The 27,019-nt window shown below is 36.1% G+C and overlaps 1 long non-coding RNA gene across 1 annotated transcript in view; it reads right to left on the bottom strand.

The window, feature by feature from the left end:
* LOC147002936 (uncharacterized) overlaps positions 1-27,019 on the bottom strand; it is an 802,987-nt gene that overhangs the window by 400,593 nt on the left and 375,375 nt on the right. The window contains exon 2 of the long non-coding RNA XR_015048093.1: positions 24,618-24,695. This is a non-coding gene — a long non-coding RNA (uncharacterized LOC147002936). The remainder of the gene's footprint in view (positions 1-24,617; positions 24,696-27,019) is intronic.

The following is a 27,019-nucleotide window of genomic DNA, read 5'->3' on the forward strand; positions in this document are numbered from 1 at the left end:
ATTAGGTCCATAAAGTGTGAAGTAGCTGTATATTCAGTCTGCTGTTTAGCAAGTTTATTTATCCTGGTGTAGTGAATAGTGTATGGCTAGGTATTTATCAGAGATGGTGCCCAAGTTTGGAGTTTGGAAAATATAGTCATTACTATAGAGTACATGGCAATTAAAATGCAGGAGATAGTAGAAGAAAGGACACTGAATTCATTAACATTTACAGCATATTAGGTACAGGATGTGTTATCCAGGGGCAAGAGAAAAGAAGACAGGAGAGAAGTAGTTGGGTGTTAGTTTCCAATGATGTGGTGAAGGTACCTTTAAGGCTTGACTATAATTTCTAAGAAAAAAGAAAGAGAAAAAGAAAGAGAAGCTGCTCTGATAAAGCAGACCCGCCAGCCAGCCTCTGCCTGTTTTGCAATTTTCAGTACACTGTTCCACTTTCACACTTCAATAATTCATTTTCTAAGCACTTAGAATCCAGAAAACTGCTTTCACTGATGTAGCTGAAATGCAAGGAACAGAGTTTAGTAACAAACATGTCCACTTATCTCATCTCATTCGCCAGTAAACTGTGTCAGAAAACATGTGTAAATAGTAGCAAGAGAACTGCCTGGATGGGTTTCTTGGAAGGGTGCTCTGAATTCTACACTTAGTGACTTTTAGAAGGTAATCACATTTGATAATGAAATGCAAAATACTCTAAAATAAAATTTTGTATCTTGTCATAGAATCTTCAGACCTAGATTCAAATAGAAATATCATACATGGTAGTGTTGATTTGCCCTCAGGCACCTCTGGGGGTTCTGTTCCCTATGAAAGATGCTATTGATTCTATTACGTAGACTACGGATTAGAGATGTATTAAATGGTTTTCCTGAGATTGAGTTGAAATAGAACTGTGAAGTTATCTGTCTTTACCTTTGAACTGTAGAAACACAAATTCTATTAAATGTTTTAGAGGATGAACCCAAATAGCCTTAAATTTCCCCTCAAACTCTTAAGTAACTTATTGTGTATGTCAAAAGTAGTGAAAATGTTAAAATTCTCATTATACATTCTCAAATATGTATTTACTACTGAAAATTCATTAAATCTAGTCATTTGGAGATCTGATTGTAAAACACAGCCACAGTACAGATTTAATAGATTTTCCTGTGTTTGTGTACGCCAACCATTTGAGCTATGAAAGCTATCACTATTGAAGCAGCTTCTAATAATTTCACTATCACATCATCCTAAGTTATTTAAACGGGATGATGAGATGTGTAGCCACCATGTTATTACAAAGGCATTGCCCGTGTTGCCAGCCTTTGGAAATTAGCCTTTGCCACTGATATGAAGTATTTTAATATAAAACAACAACTATAGTGTATCAACTTTGGGCTCGACAATCAAACATCTAAACTGTCCATCTTACATGTTATATTTCTAGATCTTATAGAAGTCCAGATATGATTCTTTCTATTCTTAGAATCCCACAGATAAAAAAGAGGAGGCTCAAGAAAGGTCAAAGAAACCTTTTCCATAACAAGTGCCTTTATTTGTTGCCATCTCACACCTTTCTAGATTATAAAAAGGTAAATCCAAAGCTTAGACAAATTAATTAGCCTGTGTGAGGCCTAGGCAAGAATTCACATGCTGCTCTCCTGGACATTAAGACAAGCTTTTATTCTCTGCTGGTATTTTGTATATCTGGGAAGAACCAAACAAACCATAGAATCATAAAGAAGTATTGTTCACACCCAGCCATACAGATATTTGCATATGATGTTCAGTAGATGAAAATATGAAATGAGATCCACATGAGTGGAAATATGACCTCCCGAAATACATGTGTTTTATTTAAATTGTGGAGTTGTAGAATATAAACTGTTGGTTGATCTTGATCTTCTCAGACGTAGAACTCTAACTACATTGTATGAATGAGAGTTGTAGAAAGCTTCCATGACAGGACCATGACAAAGACCTGAGTGACACAATGTTGGCTGTTGTTCACTATGCCAGCTGGCTGTCAAGACGCAGTATGGCACAAGAGGTCATATACTAGAGGAGAGGCTGCTAGCTAGACTTTGTTATTCTGCTATTGGGGGTCAGGGGGTATGCAGCACAACCACCTCTCCCAACTCTGCTTATGGGTCAGTGAATGAATAACTATCAGACTTCTCTCGTAGCAGACGAGGAATTATTCTTTACAGTAGTTTGTGATGCACTATACAGATTATGAACTATGGATAACATTTCCAAAGATGCCCAATATACATCTACATAAGTCAAACTCTTTGCCGGGTGTGTGTGTGTTTCTTTGTGTTTTGTTGTTTTTTTTTGTTTCATTTTTGATTTTTGCAAGACAGCAAAAAACTATAATAGCCATAACTGTACTTTGCTTTCAGAAAATAATTATGAGATAATTTTGGTCAAAAGAGCAAATAAAAAGAATGTCTTCTTTCTAATTGTGAATGGCTGGACCTCTTTTTCAGATAATTACCAACCATATTTGTAAACCTTTCATGAAAATAGAAAGAATTACAAATTGCTTTGAAGGGTTAAACGTACATGCTCATGCTCGCATGTGCATGCACACACACACACACCACAAACACAAACTCATACACTCATAAAGTGGAAGACAGACAAAAGAGAGAGACAGATCCAGAGAAAATTTGGGAGAAGAAAGGGTAATTTGGTGTTATGCCAAAAGTTGTGTTGTGTTTAATAAGAAAGTTAAAAATAAAATTACAATCTTGCAGATTTTGAGTAACTTGATGTAAGCAATCAAGTCAAATGTCTGTCTCTGTCTCTGTCTCTGTCTCTCTCTCTCTCTCTCTCTCACACACACACACACACACACACACACACACACACAAATACACACACACAAATACACCCCACCATTTGTATATAAAATAAAAACATGGAACCTGGTAACAATATTTGAAGTGAACCTTTTCCTTTTACTAGTATACCTGACTGAACATTACATGTTACCATCACTATAACACACAAAACAACCAAATCCACTAACTGTCACCAAGCTGTTACTCTTCAGGTGACAGGCTCAGCTAAATTAGAGCTGTCCATGCTCACATGGCAGATATTGTTGGGGACCAAGAGATACTTACCTATGACCCTTCTCTTCAGGATCCACCACATTTCCCCTACTAACTAACACCTGATCATTTGGCTGTCTGTGTTTTAAGGTAACTAAATGGTAAACTCATGCTAATTCAGCTGTCAGTTACTCTGAACTTCACAGACTGCCAGCATTGGTGGCCCTCTCCTTCAGCATGACTAGCACCATCTGCTCTTTTTCTTCCAAACTTTAGCAATTTTGACATCTCCATCCAATTCCATTCTCCTGAAAGCCTTGACCAATGGAGAGTATTCTTTTGGATAACATTTCAGGAATTCAGTCCCCCCTCACCCCCAACCTCCCTCCACAGTTTTCCAACACTTAGAATTTTTCCTCAGTGGAGCTTCACCATTGAATTTGTATTTGGGCTCATATAGTCATAGATAAGAAATGCATCTTATTCTTTATAAACAGACTGTATTTTCTGTTATATGTGTACATGAAGGCTATGTTCTGTATAAATCTGAGAAAGAGTGTGACTGTGGACATGCAAATCTGGTAACAGTGTGAATTGAGATATAACTGGGAGAGTCAAATACACAAATCATTTTCTTGAGGGTTGGAAAAATAGATCAAGGGAGACAGAGAAAGATTTGCTTCAGTGCTTGGGACCTCATTTCTTGCCAAATACACAGCATACAAACTACAACATTGACTTTGTAAGGTCAAAGTTACAGAGTTTTAAACAAAATGACTATGGTGGAATGAATATTTTCAATACACATCAAAAAAGGAAAAGAATGTTTTTCAAGAAAAAAAAGTTCTAGCTTGCCATTCATTAGCATTTTAATCTGTAGATGCACAACTGTATTATCAAATGGACTGGCTTCTAAATTAAAGGAAGACGAGAACTTGATTTTATGAAAAACCTGTAGAATTTCAATAGTTAGATTAATTAATCATTATTAAGATTATTAGGAGAGGATAATGTGATCTATCTTTTGTCTACTTATTTACATATTTCTATTTTAAACAGAAACACTTTATGCCTAAGTTAGGTATCTCTAATAAGTCTTAGAGTTGATGAAAAGTCAGCTATGGTTTTAAAGTAAATATTTGAGTGCTAGCATGATGAGTCAGTGTATAAAGCACTTGGCTTATAAATGTGAATGTCAGAGCTAAAGAACCTGAAATCCAGAAATTCAAATAGCACCATTAAAAATGGGGTACAGAGCTAAACAAAAATTGTCAACTGAGGAATACGGAAGGGGTGAGAAGCACTTGAAAAAATGTTCAACATCCTTAATCATCAGACAAATGCAAATCAAAACAACCTTGAGATTCCACCTCACACCAGTCAGAATGGCTAGGATCAAAACTTCAGGTGACAGCAGATGCTGGTGAGGATGTGGAGAAAGAGAAACACTCCTACATTGCTGGTGAGATTGCAAGCTTGTACAACCACTCTGGAAATCAGTCTGACAGTTCTTCAGAAAACTGGACATAGTACTACTGGCTGATCCAGCAATACCTCTCCTGTGCATATACACAGAAGATGTTTCAACTGGTAATAAGGAATCATGCACCATTATGTTCATAGCAGTCCTATTTATAATAGCAGAAACTGGAAAGAACCCAGATGTCTTTCAACAGAGGAATGGATACCGAAAATGTGGTACATTTACACAAGGGAATACTACTTAGCTACTAAAAACAATGAATTTATGAAATTCTTGGGCAAGTAGATGTATCTGGAGGATATCATCCTGAGTGAGGTAAATCAATCACCAAAAAAGTCACGATATGCACACACTGATAAGTGGATATTAGCCCAGAAACATAGAATACCCACAATACAATTTGCAAAATACAAGAAAATCAAGAAGAAGGAAGACCAACACCTTGATGCTTCGTTCCTCCCTAGAGTAGGGAATAAAATATTCTTGGAAGGAGTTGCAGAGACAAAGTTTGGAGTTAAGATGAAAGAGACTGCCCCACCCAGGGGTCCATCCTATAATCAGCCACCAAACACAGACACTATTGCATATCCCAGCAAGATTTTGCTGAAAGGACCCTGATCTAGCTGTCTCCTGTGAGGCTATGCCAGTGCCTGGCAAGTACAGAAGTTGATGCTCACAGTCAGCTATAGGATGGAACACAGGACCCCCAATGGAGGAGCTATAGAACTTACCCAAGGAGTTGAAGGGGTCTGCAACCCTATAGGTGGAACAACAATATGAACTAATCAGTACCCCCAGAGCTCATGTCTCTACTTGCATATGTAGCAGAAGATGTTCTAGTCGGCCATCATTGGTAAGAGAGGCCCCTTGGTCTTGCAAACTTTATGTGCCCCAGTACAGGGGAACGCCAGGGACAAGAAGTGGGAGTGAGTGGGTAGGGGAGCAGGGCTGGGGGGGGAGGTATAGGGGACTTTCAGGATAGCATTTGAAATGTAAATGAAAAAAAATATCTAATAAAATAATTTTAAAAAATAAAAAATAAATGTGAATGTCAGAGTTCAGATCCCAGAAAGCAAGTAAGAAATCTAGCTGGATAAAGAAGCCTACCTGTAATCCCAATGACTGAAGACAGAGACTCGGTAGCTCTAGTGCAAGCTAGCTAGCTAGCTGTAGTAGCTATAGTAGCTGTAGTAGCTGACGTAGCTATACGGTTTCCAAAATTTGATTGCTAGTGTTAACTGTCAATTTAAAAGAGTCTAGAGTCACCTTGGGAATGGGCCCATAGACATCCCTGTGGGTGATAACTGATTGTATTAACTAAGTTTAAAAGATCCATCTTCATTGTGTGCAAGACCATTTACTAATCAGAGAGATCCTGGACTGCATCGTATAGAGAAAGTGGGCTAGACAGTGGGAGGCGTTTATCCTTCTCTTTCTCCTGAGTGTGGATATTCCTTGCTAGTTGCTTCAAGCTTCTCTACTCTTGTAATGTGAGCAGGAATAAATTCCTGGTCCTTTAAGTTGTGCACCATATCAAAGAGTATATCTGACTTCAGCTTCTGACTTTCACAATTACGTGAATATCAGAGCACTTGTCAGTGCCCACACACATGCAAACACAGTTTTATGTCCATGTACCGGACACATACACATACAAATAGTTGAATATTTGTAATTACAATCATAAAAATTTTAAGCAAAAGCAATTTTATAAGGTGTAACTTTAAATTTATACTTCTGGTTACTACACGGAGATGCAAATTAATGTTAACTTTTCCACCTTGCTATTATAGTTGTTTTCCCAGATCAACCTCTTTCTCTTTCCCAATTTTTTGATCTCACATGATCAAGTGGATTTCTTTTAACCATCAATACACATGCAATAGAAAGTACGGTTTTGATGCCTTTTAGTTATGGTTTCAGAAAACATCTCAAATTAATGACAGAGTAGAGAGTGTATGTCCTGGCTCCTTTGAGTAAATTCTCTGTATAGTCATTTGCTGTTAAGTGTGATCTTTACAAGTTGTTCCATCATTTTGTGACTTTATTTTAAAACTACAAATAGGGATCAGATTGTCATAGCTCTAAATCAGAGTGTTGAAAGAATTCAGTAAAATCATTGGAGCAGTGTTGTGGCAAAGTCACCTAGTGGTGTTGGATACTCAGGGAAGGTTAATGACTTCTGTACCATGAGTTTCCTTCCACTGTTTCTTTAAAGCACAAAGTTGTTGGATCAAGCTGCAAGATTACTGTGGAATCTTGGATATTATGGGCTTTTGAATGCCTGCATATTTTTCTACTGCCTCAGAGTTGTCTTCATTTTTTTTTAATTTTGAAAAGTTTTGGCTTTCCTTTAGTAATCAAGATCAGATGTGACTCCAGTTCGTTTGAATGATCTATTTTATCAGAAAATGTGACAGAGTTTTAAATGCTTACTTATATATGTCGTTTTTCCTGGAAGCACAATTTATTTGATTTTAAAAACAATCTCATAATGTTACATAAGTAGCTTGTTCATAGTAGATATTCAGTAATTACATGTATTTGAAATAAAAGGATAGATGAACAGCTTAAGAAATCTGTTTTAAAACAATTGATATATTTGTGATAGAGGAGAGTTTCATAGTATGATTTTAGCAGGTTCTGGCAAAAGATACATCTTTTATAAAATGTGCTGTGATAAGTATGATCTTATCATTGCTAATTCTTTAGCTATTGTATGAAGTCCATTCTATAATTGTAAATGTTACCATTAAGTTTCAGGATATTTGGGAAATACTAGAAGATATTTTAAAATATGAAGAGTAAATTCACATTTTTATAAGGAGTAATCTTCATTTTGAGAAAAATGGTAAAGGAAAACAAATTATAAAAAGGAAATGATTGACTACTTCTCATATTATTGAGTATAAGACTCACTCTTAGGTGCCAATCTAACTCATTTTAAAGTGACATCATGATGTAATAGGGATTCTTTCAATGTTGACTTTAGCCACATTTTAAAAATGATTGTGAGTGGTGTGATATTCCCCAATTGATTGTCCAATGGCAAATGGTCAGCACTAAGACAGAAGAGAAACATGAACTACAAAACAGAAGATGTAGAGTATAAGAAAGTTTGTCTGGAGATGGTAATAAGCAAAGCCATCTCTATAAGGTACACAAAGTAACCATGTATTTTAAAATAATGATTCATCCAAGCATTAGTGGGAGTGAATGTGTTTTCTCCTATGGAGGCTTAATACCCAGAGAAGGGGAATGCTGGAGGGGAAAGGCAGGAATAGGTGTGTATGTGGGGAAACTCTCTCTTAGAGGCAAAGACGAGAGGAATGGTGTCTTAGTTAGGGTTTTACTGCTGTGAACAGACACCATGACCTCAGCAGTCTTATAAAAAACAGCATTTAATTGGGGCTGGCTTACAGGTTCAGAGGTTCAGTCCATTATCATCAAGGTGGGAGCATGGCAGTATCCAGGCAGGCATGGCGCAGGAGGAGCTGAGAGTTCTATGTCTTCATCCAAAGGCTGCTAATGGAAGACTGACTTCCAGGCAACTAAGGTGAGGATCTTATGCCCACAACTACAGTGACACACCTACTCCAACCAGGTCACTCCTATTCCAACAAGGCCACACCTCCAAATGGAGCCACTCCCTGACCCAAAAATATACAAACCATCACAAATGGCTTGGGAGATTCGTGGATGGTAGCCTGGAAAGAGGAATAACATTTGAAATGTAAACAAATAAAATTATTAATCACCAATGAAGGAGCTAGAGAAAGTGCCCAAGGAGCTGAAGGTGTTGGCCACCCTTTAGGAGTAACAACAATATGAACTAACCAGTATCCCCCAGAGCTCCCTGGGACTAAATCACCAATCAAAGAAAACACATGGTGGGACTCATGGCTCTAGCTGAATATGCAGAAGAAGATGGCCTAGTTTGTCATCAATAGGAGGAAAGGCCCTTATTCCTGTGAAGGTTCTATGCCCTAGTACAGGGGAATGCCAGGACCAGGAAGTGTGTGGGTGGGTTGGGGAGCAGGGGGAGATGGGCAGGGATAGAGGATTTTCGGGGGGGGGGAAACTAGGAAATATGATAACATTTGAAATGTAAATAAAGTAAATGTCTAATAAAGTATATAAAAATTAAATAAATATAATAAATATAATTTAAAGTAGCTGGTTATTTGGTCTTTCGTAAATAGAGAGTGTATATATGATAACTCTAGTGACCCGTTATTGTCCTTAACGGAAGAAGGATAGGAACTGAATTTGTAGAGACTGGGCTTTTATATGAAGTCAATCACTCCAAAAAAAAAAAAAAAAAGTCTCCATTAACTTGAAGAGAATTGGGTCCACTTAATTAGTTAGTTAAGCTGTTACTTGTTTCCAATAGGTTAAAGAGGTTAACTTAATAAACTTTAGGATATATATGGGAACAGTCTATGGCATACTCACAACTTTTGTTACGTCTTAGTAAATATACAGCTTGGAGATGAGACTAAGCACTTTGGAGTACTTGAGAATGTTTCCCAGGTCTTCTAGCTATGCCGGCAATGCACTGAATCCAGACCATCTCCTTACAATAATCTTTATAGGCCATTATACTACATTCCATGTCCTTTGTGTATTATACTTTTATCATTTGAGTGGGTCATAATTCTGTCTCAGCCTAACATTAAAAAAAAAAAACCAGGTAAACTAATTACAGAAAGAAAAAGGATCAATTAAACCAAAATGATTCGAAGATTTATGTCCTTTTATCATCCTTACATTTTGGATTTAAGTGAATCCACAGTTTTGCAAGAATAAAGAGAATTTTTAAAAATGAGGGCTGTTCAATGCACACTTGAAATCAATCCACGGTTAGCAAGGCTTAGCCTTGAAACTAATGCATATTTAATTAAATATCCTCATCAAGGAGACTTAGTAAATTACTGTCAAAAATGTTCATCCGATTAGCATCTTTAAAGCTCATAAATGTACCTAGAGCCAAAGAGCAGACAAAACTATCAAAATTCAAAGGATGTTGAACCAGTGAGTTCCTTGGAGATCATCTCATCGGGGGCTTCCTGACATGTGCTCTGTACAACAGGGTTCCCAGGTCTTGTCTAAGAACAAGAGATCCTTTTGTCAAAGGAGCAATGAGGGCAATCACTTAGGTGACTCCCATGGCCCATTAGTGAGTAAAAACATCAAGAAAAGAAGCCTAATTGAATCTACTTAACCAGCCATTCATAAAGCTGATATTTCAATTAAACACTAATGTGTGTGCTTGAGCTTACACTACCAACCTAAGGAACAGTTTGCACTTAGAATGCTGACTTACCCCATTTTCTGCCTCTATAACACAATACTGATGTTTGACTTACTTAGGAAGAAAAGAGAAAAATCTTGCCAATACTTTTAGAAATTGAAATATAACAGGGTTGCCTCTTGGTGAAATACAGTGGCTTCTTAGCCATATTGGAAAGACTCAACAAGGGAGGTTAATCAATATCATGAAGAAGAGCTAGACATTTATGGTTACTTAGTAAAATTATTCACTTTCCTGAGACTTTTCCCCATGAATGAACTCCCAGAAGGACAGCTTCAATCACTCCAAAAGTTGGTGTGTCTGAGATCCAGTCACTTGCTACTACTCTACAACACTTCCTTTTGAATTATTAATTATGTGCCGTGCTTTTGCCTCACTGAGTCTGTTGATGTTGGAGAACAACAAAAACCAGAGGTTCTTACTTTCTGTTCTGTTGTTTCCAGATTTATCTATCAGGTCATCAGGCCTATCTGCTTCACTATCTTGCTGCCTCCAAACTCTATCAAAGACCATATCAGGAGCTCGGATCCCAAGGCATGAACCTTTAATGATACATATAAACACTGAAGAATCAGTGTAAATGCATCTGGAGGCTGTTTAATAAATGGCACACAATATTGGGGTCAATGAAATCCAAACCTTTGGAATGACTTGGCCTGAAAAGGATCATAAGCTTGGTCACTGGTCCAGCCTATTGTTTTCTCCCCAGTACACAAACCTCAGAACCCAACATTAGATGAGGCTTCCTATACATTCACTGTGATTTACTGGTTTTCACTAAGTTTGCTAGTTTTGGACAATTTTGGTTTTGAGTTGGTGTTTTTTTTTGTTTGTTTGTTTTGTTTTTCTTATTTCATTATGTACTTGAGAGACCAGGAATCTTTACTATGTTAAAGACAGATGCTCAGTTCCCAGCATCACTTCAACATTTAATCAAATTTTCATTGGAATCCTTCCTTCTCTCATTCCCCAGAGCTGTTAATTACTTTATATATAACACTACCCTGAATATTCTAATTGTGAAAGAGTTTGAAGAGATACAGTGTTTAAATTTGATTTACAAAAATCTCTTAAGTGGCCTTCATTACCTTTACTGTAAAGAATCCTTATTTCTTTTCTGTTTGAAGAGGTGTTAATTAAATACTTTGAGTTAATTTAAAATTAACAGTGGATGTAATTTGATGTCTTTCTATTGAATCAGTGCGTTCTAAATGAAAACTCCCAGGTCAAGAATGTTCCTGTTTCAGGTGTAGTCAATTGAAGTGAATAGAGATGTTCTGATTGCTTATCATTCTCCATCCTACAATTGTGTCATGGAGAAAGGAGGTGCCCAATCCCAGTCCATTTTGAAATGAAAATAAAACAGGCTCTCTAGGCTCAAGTATTGTTGCTGAACGCCAAATGAGGCAATGGATGTGCTGTTGAAAGCTTAGAAATTGCACTGTCCCATTCTTGTATCATGACAACAAGGGATAATGCACCCAGAAACACCACTTCAGTTACTACCTGCAATTGACATTAGAACAGTTGTCCTCACAATACATTCTGCAAAGACATTTAGACAAGCCAAAAACTGGTATATCAAGTCAGCTTCCCTTGTGATGGTTTTACAGAGGCAAAACTTCTTTTTTTTTAAATTTTTAATATTTTTATTACATATTTTCCTCAGTTACATTTCCAATGCTATCCCAAAAGTCCCCCATAGCGCCCCCCACTTCCCTACACACCCATTCCCATTCTTTTGGCCCTGGCATTCCCCTATATTGGGGCAGATAAAGTTTGCAAGTCCAATGGGCCTCTCTTTCCATTGATGGCCGACTAGGCCATCTTTTGATACATATGCAGCTAGAGACAAGAGCTCCGGGGTTCTGGTTAGTACATCATGTTGTTCCAACAATAGGGTTGCAGATCCCTTTAGCTCCTTGGGTACTTTCTCTAGCTTCTCCATTGGGAGCCCTGTGATACATCCAATAGCTGACTGTGAAACATCCACTCCTGTGTTTGCTAGGCCCCGGCATGGTCTCACAAGAGACAGCTATATTTGGGTCCTTTCAGCAAAATCTTGCTAGTGTATGCAATGGTGTCAGCGTTTAGAAGCTGCTTATGGGATGGATCCCTGGATACAGCAGTCTCTAAATGGTCCATCCTTTCATCACAGCTACGAACTTTGTCTCTGTAACTCCTTCCCTGGGTGTTTTGTTCCCAATTCTAAGAAGGTGCACAGTGTCCACACTTTGGTCTTCATTCTTCTTGAGTTTCATGCGTTTATCAAATTGTATCTTATATCTTGGGTATCCTAAGTTTTGGGCTAATATCCACTTATCAGTGAATACATATTGTGTGAGTTCTTTTGTGATTGTGTTACTTCACTCAAGATGATGCTCTCCAGGTCCATCCATTTGGCTAGGAATTTCATAAATTCATTCTTTTTAATAGCTGAGTAAAACTTCTATGGCACTATGAGTTTCAGAGAGTGTCATAGTGACTACTTGTTCCTGTTTACCTGATGAAGCTGGTATTCCATTGCTGGACAGAAAATTACTAAGACCCATAAAGGACTGAGAACCATAAAAACAGCTAAATCTGTGGTCTTCCAGATTCTTTGGTGCAGGAGGGTTCTCTAGGTCCTGATCTTAGGACCAAAGTCACTCTATGTTTAGAGTTCAATTCCATATAACAGTTGGCATAATTATATTTTTATCATTGCCTGTCTAAGGATACCATTTTCTTGTATACTGTGACAACTGTACTAAGTTTACAGACAGACTCTTGTTCACTGCCAGGCAATAACTCTCTCTACTAAATCTTCCTCTGAGTAGCAAGATATCCAAAATGATAATGAGAACAGAGAAATTAGTGTGGCATGGTAAATGAGAGGTCAGATTCTGAAATTAGAGAGAATGGGTATGAGTTTAATTCTAATACCTCATTGGGCCAATCAACCAGGTTTCATTTCTGTAAAATGGAAACAATAATTCCTACTTCCTGGGATTCTTTTGAAGATAAAAACATACAATGCATGCATGTAAATTTTTCAGAATAGTGCTTTGGACAGTATAATGCTAGTGTTAACAATTTTCCCTGCACACTTGAAAAAGGGCTCCATAGCTAAGCATCCTCATACTCCCTAGTCCTTTTAAGTTCTCATATAATACCTACAGTCATCAGGACTTTGCATTGCAACATTTTACATGCGATTTTTAGTGCAATTATTTGCTCATTTATCGTAAAAGGTAACATGGCACAATTTTTAAGTCATTGAAATGTGACTCAAGCCACACATATACTTTAAATGCTTTGCTAGGTACAATGAAAAATTAAAAGGAAGAAGATGATATCAATTATATTAGTACTTTTTACTTAATTCAGTATATCTCACACATTATCATTTAATCTGAAAATGACTCCTGAGAAGAATTTTACCTTATTCTTCTATGTGAATTAAATTTACCAAATCAGTATATACCTTGTGATTATAGTTATTAGGTTTGCAACATTTCAAGATATCAGCTGGCAACATTAGCTAGAAACTACCATTTTGGATATTGAAAAGAATATATGAAGAAATATTAAATATTCCAGGTTAATTGCATATCTGTATATTTGTCTAATTTTGTGATAAGTTTACATGCAAAAAGGGTTAAAAAAATATTAGTGTTTCTGTACACAATATAAGTCTTTTCTGTCTATATCTTTTAATGTGGTACATTTATTACAAATGGTATGCCCATGTTAATACACTACTCTTGCATTATATATTTGTGTACATCTGTTTTACAAATACGTTCACATAAGTGTTTGCATACGAGTGTACATACATTTTATTCTTTGGTTGAGGTTGGCTCAACGAACTTCTTGGGCTTCACATATATTCATATTCTGCCATATAAATCTGCACCTGGTTTAAGCAGTTTGTACTTTATTTGCAAACCTTTCTCCATGGGTCACTTAATGCATCATTCTCAATGCCATATTTTATTCAGATTTCATTAGTTTTTCTTAATGTTATTTTCCTGTTCCACAATTCCAGTGATTTTATTTCAGTTCTCTGAGTCAAACTCATGCTTTGGGAAATTTTGGAAAAGGCTCTACCACCAAAAACTATTACCATCTATGCAGGAATATATGTATGATATCTTGTTACTTTTAATTTGATATATCACATTTAATTAGGTTTGTCTGATAATAGTTTCTTTCATAATTCTGAACTATTTGAAAACTACCAGTTGTGTACATTACTATGGTTGTGATATGATAAGGAATATAGGGAACATCCTTAGAAGTGAAGGGCCTTGAACATCATTACATGCTGTGAAAACAACTTCTTGCTGAACTTAACCATCTATGCAATGTGGCCTTTACCAGGATGCCCCAGAACAAAACTAGTTTTACCAGTTATACTGCTATACCCTCTCTAAGTCACTACGTATAGGTCACAATTAGATTAGTGAAAAGTTATCTATATTATTTGAACTCCTCTATATCAATGAGTTGCCTCTTCACCTCTCCTCATTTCTATTTTATTACCTTTAAAAAAATTAATGGGAACTTTTTAGACTTTTGGTACTGATTGGTTATATTTATTTTTTTGCCCAGTTTTCCTCAGCTTTGGTAACAAAAACTCTTTCTGCATGCAGTACTATTTTGACATAGTGTCATCAATTATTGACTTCTAGTCAATCCCTTAGATTTTGCACTGCATGATTGCCTAGTCTCATCTTGTAGATGTCATGCCTTCCTTCTAAAAATCTGTTTTTTCTTCCTTGGTATGTTTTGTTGGAAAATTCTATTAGAGGCCAACTTTCTGGGTGCAATGTTCTATTATCTTTTGATGGAATGTCCTGTCATCTTTTATAAATGTATAGACTAACTTTGAATTTGTTATCTCTTAAGTCTAGCATTTTTTGTTCCCTATTTCTCACTCCTGTTTCTACTGTAGACAGAAGGAGCCTAGCTGTATGCTCGTCTTTTACACTGAGCCCTTCTTGGTTCAATAGACGATTGCCTAGCATTCCTAAAGCAATTAGGAGACATGAAAGAGGATGCTTTGTTAGGACATCTTCCATCATGAGATTTTCTCACACTTTCTCTATTCTAGTGGCTTAGAAGAAGTAGCAAGCACAGTCAGTGAATTGAGAATAGTGTTAATTACCAGTACCTGGGCTGATTCATCTGTACTGGTGGCACCCTTTAATCACTAAACACAGTCCACACATAAATGCTATTTGCGTTCTAATGTCCAGTAATGGAAAGCTAAAACATTTGCTTAGCATGACTCAACAGCGAGAGAGCAACTTTCATAGACATCTTGCAGCAATGTTCTTGACCTCAGCCCTTAGTATTCTGTTCTTATGACTTCTCTTAACCAGTGACCAGTATAAGATTTAAAAGGAACTCTGTTCTCAGATGAACCTGATTCAGAGACTTTAAAATTATTTGTCTTTAATATATAAAGTTTTGCATATAAATTACAATAAAGTATCACTTATTTTCATATCATTTGAGTTATTCTAATTGTATGTATGTCTTGAAAATTCAACATGTACTTATCTTTACAAAAGAGAACTAAAAGGATATAATCAGTGGGAAATTCTTCAGTAGATCATAGCATTGCATAAGTAAATACATATTTGTTTTTACATTTTCATTTTATATTTGCATATTAATAAAATATCTATATATAATCAATAACCGGGCTTATCAAAATATTTTTACTAATGGATATTTCTTGTTGTACCAAAGTTTTGTTCAATTTTAATGTAGAAAGCTATCTTTCAAAAATGAGAATGTGTTGAGTTGATCATCAAATAGATTCAGCCTCTGTTATTTACTAAGTGACTGAGGGAATTTTGTCAAATGGGGACCAGTTGGATTATTATAACTCAGTGAAACCTCTCTCCCCCCACCCCACCCACTACCTGATCCTTGGCTACTCTCACTGCTCCAAGTCATATTTACTTCACTATTCTCCAAAAATTGGGATACCTATAAGAGTGTTCTGCTGAGTTTAAAATGTAGGACACACAATGTCATGTGATGCTCAAGGAAATTTATGTTTGCTTAAGTATGTTTAGCTATAACTGTTGTCATATGATTGCTGTTCTGTGAATATTCATTTAAATTTTGTCAAAGATAAGAATCAAAAGACATGTATGAAATCCATCTTTGAGAAGTTAAGATCTGAATTTCATGTCTCTGAGGCCATAACATATGTTTTAATATCATGGTTCCATTGATTTTCCCTGTGTGTTCTTTGAAAAACAAGTCAGGGTAAGCCTCATCATACGGTATTAGTAATATTCTGCTTGCTGCTTGGCAACAGAAAATGTTTTTCTAAGTAGCTGATGGAGTCACATGGACTACAGAAGACATTGTTGTCACATTAGGTAAATGTGGCTAAATCAGAATTTTTTTTTTTTTTGAGGCCTGGTTTCATAGCCTTTTCTTCTGTGCCGTATCTTCGCAAGCATTATAACAGGATTGAAGCACCTACTGCTCACTCTTTATAAAATCTATACAAGTCCCCTCCCTCCAGACCCATCCAGCTTACAAGGGTAAATGATGGGTCTATTATTAAAGTTTTCATTAGTTCTATTATCCATCATTCAAAGAAGGGTTTTGTTCCACAGTTTTGAAAAATGAAACCGGCACATCAAATGTAGATTTTCATACATTCCTCACAAAATGAATGACTGAGATTTCAGATTGTCAGAATTTTGAGTATCTTCAAAGGTTTCCATACAACATTGAGTAGATGTGACTGTGTTTTATGTTTGCAGAGGGCCTGTTTAATTTTAAAATTTAACCTCTCCCCTGCCAAATTAATTTAAGCTTAGGCTTCTTGCTTGCTACTGTCTCCTCTTTAACATTCATCTGAGAAACAATATAATTAGCATTAGAGTAGGGCAACTTGAACCAGCATGGAGCACAGCACCCAGCTGTAGCACTGTGGCCTCATTAAGTCACTGTCCTTAAGCAAGGCAATGAAATGCCATTGGTATTTCTTTGAATCTGTGGTTCTTGGGATGGTCTGGGAATTTGTGTTATAACTTCAAGCAGAGACATGCAGCTGTAATCTCAGAGAAGCAAGCATGTTCCAACCAAATGAAGAGACCATCTGTTTGCTTCCACTAATAACTGCCACAGCAAGAGCAGCGTTAATGAACATCTAGCCTACATGCACCTTACCACTAGGTTTGAGAATCTATAAAGTGGCTTGAAAGTTAGACAGCATTGACCTGAGACACGAATCTGACACATATGCTTTTGTAGGCTGATGTGAATTATTTTTAATGGCCTCCAGTCCCTCCTACCCTCTCATCTTCCATCCTCTTCCCCCCACTTTTCTTTCTTTCGCCTCCTCCTTTTTCTTCTACTTCTTCTTTGCTCTCTGCCTTTCCTCCCTTTTTACTCAATGTATGCTTAATTCTTCATCTTAATCTATTTCTAAATATTACATCAGATATATTATATAATATGGTGTCAGGGATTGGCTCTCTCCCATGTAATGGATCTCAAGTTAGACCAGTTATCATTGGTGGATTTTCTCTCTCTCTCTCTGTCTCTCTCTCTCTCTCTGTCTCTCTCTCTCTCTGTGACACACACACACACACACACACATAATTCACTTTACATTAGACCATACATACTCTGTTAAGTTTGAAGACAGGAACCTAGCATAGCTGTCTCCTGAGAGACTTCATCCTGTAGCAGAAGAAGACAGATCCAAAGACCAACAGCCAAACATCTGGATGAGACTGAGAAGTCTTCTGGAAGATTAGGGGATAGAAGTGAGCAAGTCAGAGGGATCAAGACATCACAAGAAGACCACAGAGTCAACTAATTTAGTACCATGCGGGCTCACAGAGCCTGTGTTACTAACCAGGGGGTAATCAGGAACTGGAGCAAATGTGCAGCTTGGTCTTTAAGTAGGTTCTCTTAAAAAGTGGTGCAGGAGCTGTCTCTGTGTTCCCTGACATTGGATTCCCTTTTACCTATCTGGACTACCTGGTTGGGACTCCGTGGGAGAAAATGTGCCTAGTTAAGCTGGGAATAGATGACCAAGAGTAAGGTGACCCTCCTTGCAGTTCCCCTTCCCTGATAGAAACAGAGGGGGTAATGGGGGAAGGTCTATGTAAATTCCAATTTATCAATATTTTCTTTTACACAATTGACTACCATTGCCTTGTCTAAAATATTTTTCCTTAACACAAAAGGACAGAGATATTTTCCATGTTTACTTTCAAAAGATCTATAGTTTTACATTTTCAATTTAGATGCATAGTACATTTTAGTTTTTTATATGCAGAGATAAATGTGGATGCAAGTTCACATTTTTTATACAAATACCCAATTATCCCAAACGGTATGCCAAAAACCCACTATCTGTCATTCACTAAATTTTTCTGTTCAGAAATCAATTGTTTGGAAGTGTCCATACTACTTTCTGCTTACCTCTTCTGATTCTAGTTTCCATCATTAATTTTGATGCAACCACCACAGTGCTTGTTCCAAGATGTGGCCTTGGTTATTGTGATTCTTCTATGCTATCATCCCTTTCAAGCATTGATTTAACTATGCCAGGTGCTCCTATTATCATGTGAACTTTATTATAAACTCTTCAATTAAAAAATAATAATGAGACTTTTTTCTTGCAGGGGGGCGAATAATAGTGAAGCTACAGATGATTTGGGGGCTGATAGAGATTTTAATACTAACTCATATTTAAGGATGCAGATTATTTCCTCATCATTTTTCTTTATTTTTAGTTGTGTGCATGTAATACATGATAATAATTGTATGTGTCCTTATTAATGTGGATGCATGCATGTGTGCCAGAGTTAGATGACTTTCTTTGATTCTAGCCACTACTTGTTTGTTCTGCCAAGCTGATATGTCTTCAGGGATCTTTTTTCCTCTGTCCTCCTATCCCCACCCTTGGATGGTGTTATGTATGGCTGTGTGGCAGCATCTGTGGCTTTTATATGGATTCTATGGATCCAAACTGAGGTTCTCATCCTTGCACTGTTGGTCCTAATTTATATTTAATAATCAAACTAAATACTTCGCTTTTAACAAACAAGTCTAGCATCACTTCTGTGAAATAGATCTACATATTAAATGTCAAAGTTTGAAATTCAGCATCCAACTGACTGCTATCATCTTCCTAAAGCATGTTTGAATTCTAGTAGCATTGGGTCATTTTTACAGTAAACAATTATGATATTACTTGAAGCATAAAAGTGTATGTTTATTACACATATTTTAATAAGTTGATCCCATTATTAATTATAAAATTACAAGCCTTGTTATTCTTGCTAATATCCTTTTTTTAAATCTACTTTGATAATATTAGCCTTCTAGATTAAAATGAACATGGTATATATTTTTTAAGAGTTTTAATTGTTTTTTGCTTATTTGCTTTGGGTTTTGTTCTTTTTTTATTTGTATGGCTATATTAAAAACATGCTATTTGTATTTGGTGGATGTGTTTTTAATCTAATCATATATGTTCTTTGTGCCATTAGACTAATTATAATAAATTGTATTATAATTGTGTTATAATTTATTTTACATTATATTATAATAAATTTTATACATATATTGTATGCATTAATTATGATTGTAGTTGTAACCGCGATGTGCAAGTATGAAAGTCAAAAATACAATGGAGAATGAGTTTGAGACAGAACATATGTGGGCAGAGGTAGACATGTCATCAGAGAAGATGAATACAGACAGTGTAGGGTTGTAAAGAAACCATAAGCGAGAGGAGGCTCAGATGGTGCTGTAGAAACAAGCACAGATAACAGCATGAAGAACCACCTAGGTCATGTTAATGGTGTTACTAATTTCCTTAGAAGTGATGAGAACTCATCGGAGGTTTAATCACATTGGCTACAGGGTGAAAACAGACTTTAGGGAAAATAAGAAGCAGAAAATCTAGCATCCAGCAGGCAACTGACAACTTTCTGACATGGAGATGGCGGAATCTTTGGAATGTGGTGAAGGCACTGGGGGTAAACAGGGCAAAGAAACTGCGGAGACATCTGCTTAGGAGGAAATGGACAGGCCTGACCTAGAAGAGAATGCAGAACTTTATTCAGGCAATGGCTGTATATGGATAGGGGAGGGGGGGAATACTCCATTGATCCCTGAGTCTTAAAGCTTGGTCTGGTTTTATGCAGTTTTCTCGAGAAGATTGAAATACCTGAATGTTTTCTGTTGTTTATTTTTCAGAGCCAATCTTCCTTTCTTATTTCTGTTCTGTTTTCTTTTACTTATATACATACAGTGTTATCCCTTACACAGAATATCTGTGACAAAGACATGTATGTGCTGATCTCACAGCTTCTGCCTGTTCAATTTTGTAAACTTATCTCTTCGCATTCGTATAATCTAGCAGCTACTCTCATAACCTGTCCAATCAGTTCTAAAACTCCTGAGCTATATAAGATACTAGGCCATGTAGCTGATATGCTTATAAGAAATACGCTATAATATGGAGTGGGTAAGGGGAATGTATCCGTTCTGTTACTTGGAAAGATCGACGTGACTTATAATTGACTTGTAAGTTTAAGTATTCTGGAACAGAGATACTACTATGATGAGAACATTTTCAGGCTCAAGAATTCTTTCCATCCTGCATCTCCCTGATATAAACACTCAGCCATCACATCCTTTATAGAACATAATAAAAAATTCATTGTATTATCAAAACATAGAAATCACTGACCTTCTTTCCAAATGCTGAAGACTTAGAGGCTGTGGTGTATAATTACAATTTCCCATAATTCATCATATTACAGCTCAAAGGTTTGCATTACATACTTTTACTTTCACTTGTAACTGCATTTATCTAATTAATACATTACTTTATTTACATAATAAAGTGAAGATTCAGATTTTATTAAGTCTTTGTTTAACTCCACCCAAATAGGACACTCTGAAACTATATTTATGGAGTGAGAAGCCCAAGTATACACAGATAAACATAAACACAAATTAGTAATTATCAGTCTATCATCATTAAACAAATATATATAATGGTATTATAAACACATTGAAAAGAGTCAAGAACATATACTCATTTTAGAGTTTCATCTTACTGTCCTTGTGTATTGTCAGGATAAACATGCATTTTTCCCCTAAAATAACCAAGAGAGAAGAACTCCAGAAAGGAAACAGAAAGGAGTTACATCATTTTTCCCATAGAGCAGCTATGGACATTCTAACCAAGAATATACGAGATCTGGCTTTAATGCACAATTGAAAGAAATGTGCCAACAAATCCTCCAAGTCAAATCCTAGACCTGTGATTTCCTGGTAAATATTTTAGACTAGTATATAGTCTCTCTTGGCTAACTGTTCCCATTTAGTAAGGTTGAGATAATAAAAAGTCCTTTGGACACTGCTATCTGATCAAATACAATAACTAATAGACACGTGAGTGCTTTTCATATGGTAAATGATCAGCAAAATTTAGTTATAATGTTTCCTGCCAGTGCTTTTCTCCACAGAACTGAACAAATACTTAGAGTGATGATAATGAACTAAAGCTCTAATCCAGCCCCAATTAAATGTTTGCCATTATAAGAGTTTTCTGGCCATGGTGTCTCTTAATAACAATGGAAACCCTAAGATATACACTATTTTTTCATCAAATCCATCCACACCCCTTTTTCTCTGTCCTTTCCATACCTCTTGCTACCACATTCTCTCCTAGCTTCACAGATTTATCTTTGAAAGTCACCAAGTTTACTTAGTGTTGCTGGTGTATGGACATGCATAGGGCTATTAGAAACTGATGGGTGCTGGGTAGGATGAGTTAGTCTCCACCAAATAATTTTGATAGCTTATTTTTTATCTTCAAGTTTTCGAGTCCAAACCCAGGTTTCACCATATGCTACTGAACCATTTGGATAGAAACCTATGCCCAGGGAATGTCTCCATAATAAGAAGTTTTTGAAAATCAGCAAGTAGAATCACGTGAAGTTCTTATGAAATGTGCATTGCTAACACCCATCATCAGATACTTGGGTTCTCTGTGCCTGGAAAAGATCTAAGATTTTGTGTTTCCAACAGTTCATGATGCTGTTGCTGCTGGCTGGGAGAGAGCAAATTTTCAGCACTGCTGATATAACTCCTGCGAAGCTGTGAAAAAACTGATACTCAGAAAAGAGAAAGTAAGTCATAAGCACTGTTCCAAACTCTTAACTCACTCTTTGTAGAAGTCCACACAGTCAAGTACTGTATCTCACCCTGTTCTGTTGGTGTATGCTCTTGGGAATGCCACTACTGTATTAGTGTCTACTCCTGTCTTTTAAAATTTAGAGATCATGATGGTTCCTTGTATTTTTTTTCCTAAGAGTTCATTTAAAAGGCATGCAGAGCAAACCCAAGGATGATTGTTCATTGTAGAATTAATGTTCAAGTTCAATGTGTACAATTTCATGCAGGTTAGCTATACTGATACAGTTCTTTCATACGGTATAATGACATCTTGGAAATCCGAAGAAATAAAACCAACTTTAAACTCCACTCTATAAACACTAGGGGCTCTGGTGGAAATGCTTTACCATGGCTTGTTAAGATACTGATAGTTTTAAATATATCTGATGTATTTTTGAACTTAACATATTTTGCAAAAAAGTAACAAGGAAGCCACTATTACTTTTGGCTACTTCTCATGAAGAATCTATAAAATTGCAGAATATAGGTAATATTTGGAGCCATTTGCTTTGTGTGACCACAGTAATGATAAAGTTGGAGCTTGTAATATTTTATGTAGCCAAATCATTAGAAAGTGAAGTCCTTTAGAAAAGATAGATTCTCAACCTACTAAAGTATAACTTGTATCAAGGAAAATTTTAATGCATTGATTATCCATGGTCAGGAAAAGTGGAAAGAACTTTGCTTTAAGTCTGTCTCTAAGTTTGTGATTTCCTTAGATCATAAAAAGAATCATGTGGTCAGGGAGTTAGTAAACATGGCATTAAATTGATCTTTGGTTTTACTAAAATGAAGAAGGATGAAATTATGTTTTATAATTCCTCATTCATGCTTTTAGGTGCAACCTTTTTGAGTATCTTTCTTTTCTTTAATCCTTGTTCTTAGGTATATCTATCTATCTATCATCCATCTATCTAATTTATCTCACAAAGTTAATTAACCAATTGAACAAAGATAGTAAAGGTCTAGAGGAAAAACTCTGATCTACCCATGCCACAAGTAAGTTGTCTAGTTAATGGAAAGGAAGGGGATGTAGTTTTCCCATAAAGATGAAAATAGTGATATACATATGGAGAAAATTTAACCTGTTTATTTGTTTCCATATTTCTTTCCTCATTGAGAACTTGCTTAAAAAGATTTAGCAATTCTAATGGAGTCATAATTCAATTACTATGGTCCAAAAGAGTAGTCACTACCAGGATCAGCGTGGAGAGATATAGCATATGGAGTAGGACTGGTGTCCTACTGGAGGAACTTCCTCCTCAACTAAGAGCAAAGAAAACCTCTTAATCAGGAATAATAACAAAGAGAACAATCACTGCACTCTCCTAAGTCTATGAAAATAAAGCCTCAGTGGAGGATATTACAGCATGGCCTAGGGGCTCAGGAGAACTTAGTACTAGTTTCTTACACGTGGAAGTTGTTAGAAGACTCAATCTAATTCATGGATTCTCATCTTCATATTATAATTGCTTGTAAAATTCAAATAAAAAGATACTAAAAGAAAAAAATCACCAAATGCAGATTGACTTCCTTGACAAGGAAATTATTATCAGTTCATTGATACAAGTACTTTAACCTTTGCTCATTGTCGAATACTAAAACCTGAATGGCTAACACTAAAGTGTAAACACAAATAAGAAGCAAATATACTCAATATGTCAATGTTCAGTGATTATAAATAGTTGCATTTGGCAACTAAATGTTATATGCTGATCTTTATAGCACTTTAGATCAATAGCAGATAAATACCACATAATATTAATATATCAATAAGTAATGATGATTCCTTGATGGACTTTTAAAACTCTTTCTTCAGTGTTTCAATTGGCATACAATTCTGATTGTTTTATTTCTCTTTCCCAGGTCTCTCCAAGGATCACAAGTGAAGGCAAGTGATACTTTATTTTTCCAACACATTAAAATTGTATAACCATTCTTTGAGTTGATGCTGACCTATTTCCAGATGTCCCCTTTTTTCCCAGTCAGAGTTTCACAACTTTAGGCTGTAGCATTTTCGCTTGACAGTAATGTTTATGCCACCACCCATCCCCCCTCCAAATAAACATGAATATGCATGTAAAGACAGTACTTGGCTTAATTTGTGGTTTTAACCCATACATTTTTAATTTCAGGGAAACATCTGTGCCACTAATCACTGCTACTTTCATTTAAACAGACATTTCAACAGGCATTGAAATACTGATTAGAATAAGAAGATACTGTGGACTACCAGTGCATATCAAAGGGAAGAACAATGAACATCAGATTACTCTGGAAATGTGGCTAGGGACATTTAGGCAGAATACATTCTGAGAGGCTAATTATTAGATGGGATACAATACAATGTAGAAGTCTTAACAAGTGCTTGTATGGTTTGCTTTCTACAACAGTGATTGTGCATTAGAGAGAAAAAAAGATTGCTTCTAGCAATTTCCAAAACCACTTGCTTCAAGTTCCATTGTAAGAGGATTTTAAAAGTTTCAGTCTGTAGTGCATTATATATGTTTAATTTCAAGTGGATAATTTTTGAGCCTGAAAGTCATACCTGACTTGGTGGTTTCTTCTTCACCCCATACAGTGAAAATCAATAGATTGATGTTGTGAGACTGCTACCTGGAGTGATCTGAAATGAAAAAGACATTTGAAATTAGGGAAAGAAACCTGCAAACCTTAATAATGGTGGTTCCATAATAGGATGTTTTTCAGTCAATCAACAGCATTTCCTGTGTATCTGTATCCCCTGACATTTCATGCTGACTCAAGAAGCACAAAAGAGAAATCTAGTTCATTAGCAAACTATAGTTTTGAAATAAATAGATGCTAAATGAAATGCAAGAGGAGACTTAATCTTTTCTCTGGGTGACTAGTTTATCAATACTTTTGAAAAGAAAATATGTGAAATGTTATTAATTACTCTATAATAAGTAAATATTTCTAATATATCTGAAAATAATTTTAGAATGGGAGCTATAAAGAAAAGATGAAATGTGAATGAGGTATAAAATACAGTTTCATAGAAATTCAGTTTATGGAGGGGCTGTAGAAATAGCCTCTTACAAAACTTAAATTATATTTCTAGAGAGCAGCTTGCCCATGGAGAACATAGTAAATTTTATTATGTGCACTTGTCTTATGAAATGTGTTCACAAAAATGCATGTTTATTATTATGCATACATACAAATTATATATGCATATGCCACTTGTTATATATGGTTGGATATTATAGCTATGATGTTTAAGGATGCAGATCTTAATCATTTAACATAGTCAAAATCTGTATTCAAATGAGAATTTTTCTGCATTACATTGGAACAATTTGCCTTATGTTGATAAGTTGCCAGTACTTTTACATTTATTGAAACTGGAACTGTGGAGGCAAATGAGGCTCTATCATCCCAGATACTAACACATTCATTGAAAGTGTCCTACAAGACTTCCTTTCCTGTAACAGCCTGGCCACCTGGCCCCATAACAGAGAAAAAGGGGACTATCAAAACGGTAAGGGTTTTAGAAAATTTGCACACGTGAAACTGGCTAGAAGGTAAACACTTTTAAAAAATTAATATTGCTTAACCCTAAATAGGCCATAAAAATACCTAAAGTAAGAACGAGGTGCTGGAACTCACTTGAGGTGAAATCACTCTGTTCGATCTTAGAATCTGTCAATCAGGAAAGACAACATGAAGGTTACCTTAGGGTTTCCCTATCAGTTTGGGGCAAGCAGATGATATTAATATTTTCTTATTCCCCCAATAACTTCCACTAGATATTGTAAGTACATGACTTGATGATGTTTTGCCATCTAGCTCCAGTGGTGATCATAGTTGCTATTGTAAAGTGGTGTGTGCCTACAACACGAAGGGACTTGCTATATCTTATTGGTGACAAGGACAGCTACAGTATCCTCCTCTGTTTTTGATAAGCTCATTAAAAACTAACCATGTGGCTATAGGATACACTATTAATTATATGAACTTTTTGCTATTCGATTGTTTGTGAATGTCCATACTAAATAAATGTCTGTGAATGTAGCCAATTTTTATTTGGGGCTTGCATTTTATTAGAAATTAATATCAAAATTCAAAATGTAGCTTCCTCTCTTCTGAATTCATTCACAGCTTACCTGATCAATCATAAAAGAATCTAGGAATTCAGTACAATTCAACTATCACATCTTTCTTTGCTTCTGTGTCTAATTGGGTTCAGTGTTCCTAGTCTCTGTATTTCCTACACTAATTCCTCACCATTAAATGATTCTTACAAAACAATAATTTCAACCCCCAAACTGTAATTGAACCCGTTTTCTATAATACATTTTGAGATTCGCACACTTGAGCAGGAAAACATCAATTAAAACTTACATTATGTTTTCAGGTTTATATTCTAGTATACTAACCCAATATATTCTAATAGTCCAATTCTAATTAGTGCAACATAGTCTAATGAATTAGACTGAAAGGTAATTTAGACTCTGTAGACATCATGTGAATTAAAATAATGAAAAAGAACACCAGAATGGTGACCTATGTGTTTGGGAAGTAGGTTTCATCCCCTGAGTTTTGGCCTTGTGAGTATGTTGGAGAGGCTGAAGACATGGCTCAGTGGAAAGAATGTCTGCCAGGAAAGCATGGGGAGTTAAGTTGTGATTCCAGAATCCATATAAAATATCTGATGTGAAGACACGTGATCACAGCTCATTGGTAGTGTTGTGGGATATCAGATCATTTCCTGGCAGCCAACCTGTTTCCAGATTCAGGGAAGACCCCATTTCAAATGAATAAGGTAGAAAATGATAGAAAAGGACACTCCATACTCCCTCCCTGGCCTCCTCATTACCCTGGTGTTTAGAGTACTACCTGGCATGTGGTAAATGATTACAATGGGAGAGGTTGGTATTTTTGCTAAAAGTTTTGAGTAGTGTATATGCATTCAATCCTTCACACAAT

Source organism: Mus caroli, unplaced genomic scaffold, assembly GCF_978045245.1.
Source record: "Mus caroli unplaced genomic scaffold, Mus_caroli_1 scaffold_8, whole genome shotgun sequence".
NCBI classification, from domain to species: Eukaryota; Metazoa; Chordata; class Mammalia; order Rodentia; family Muridae; genus Mus; species Mus caroli.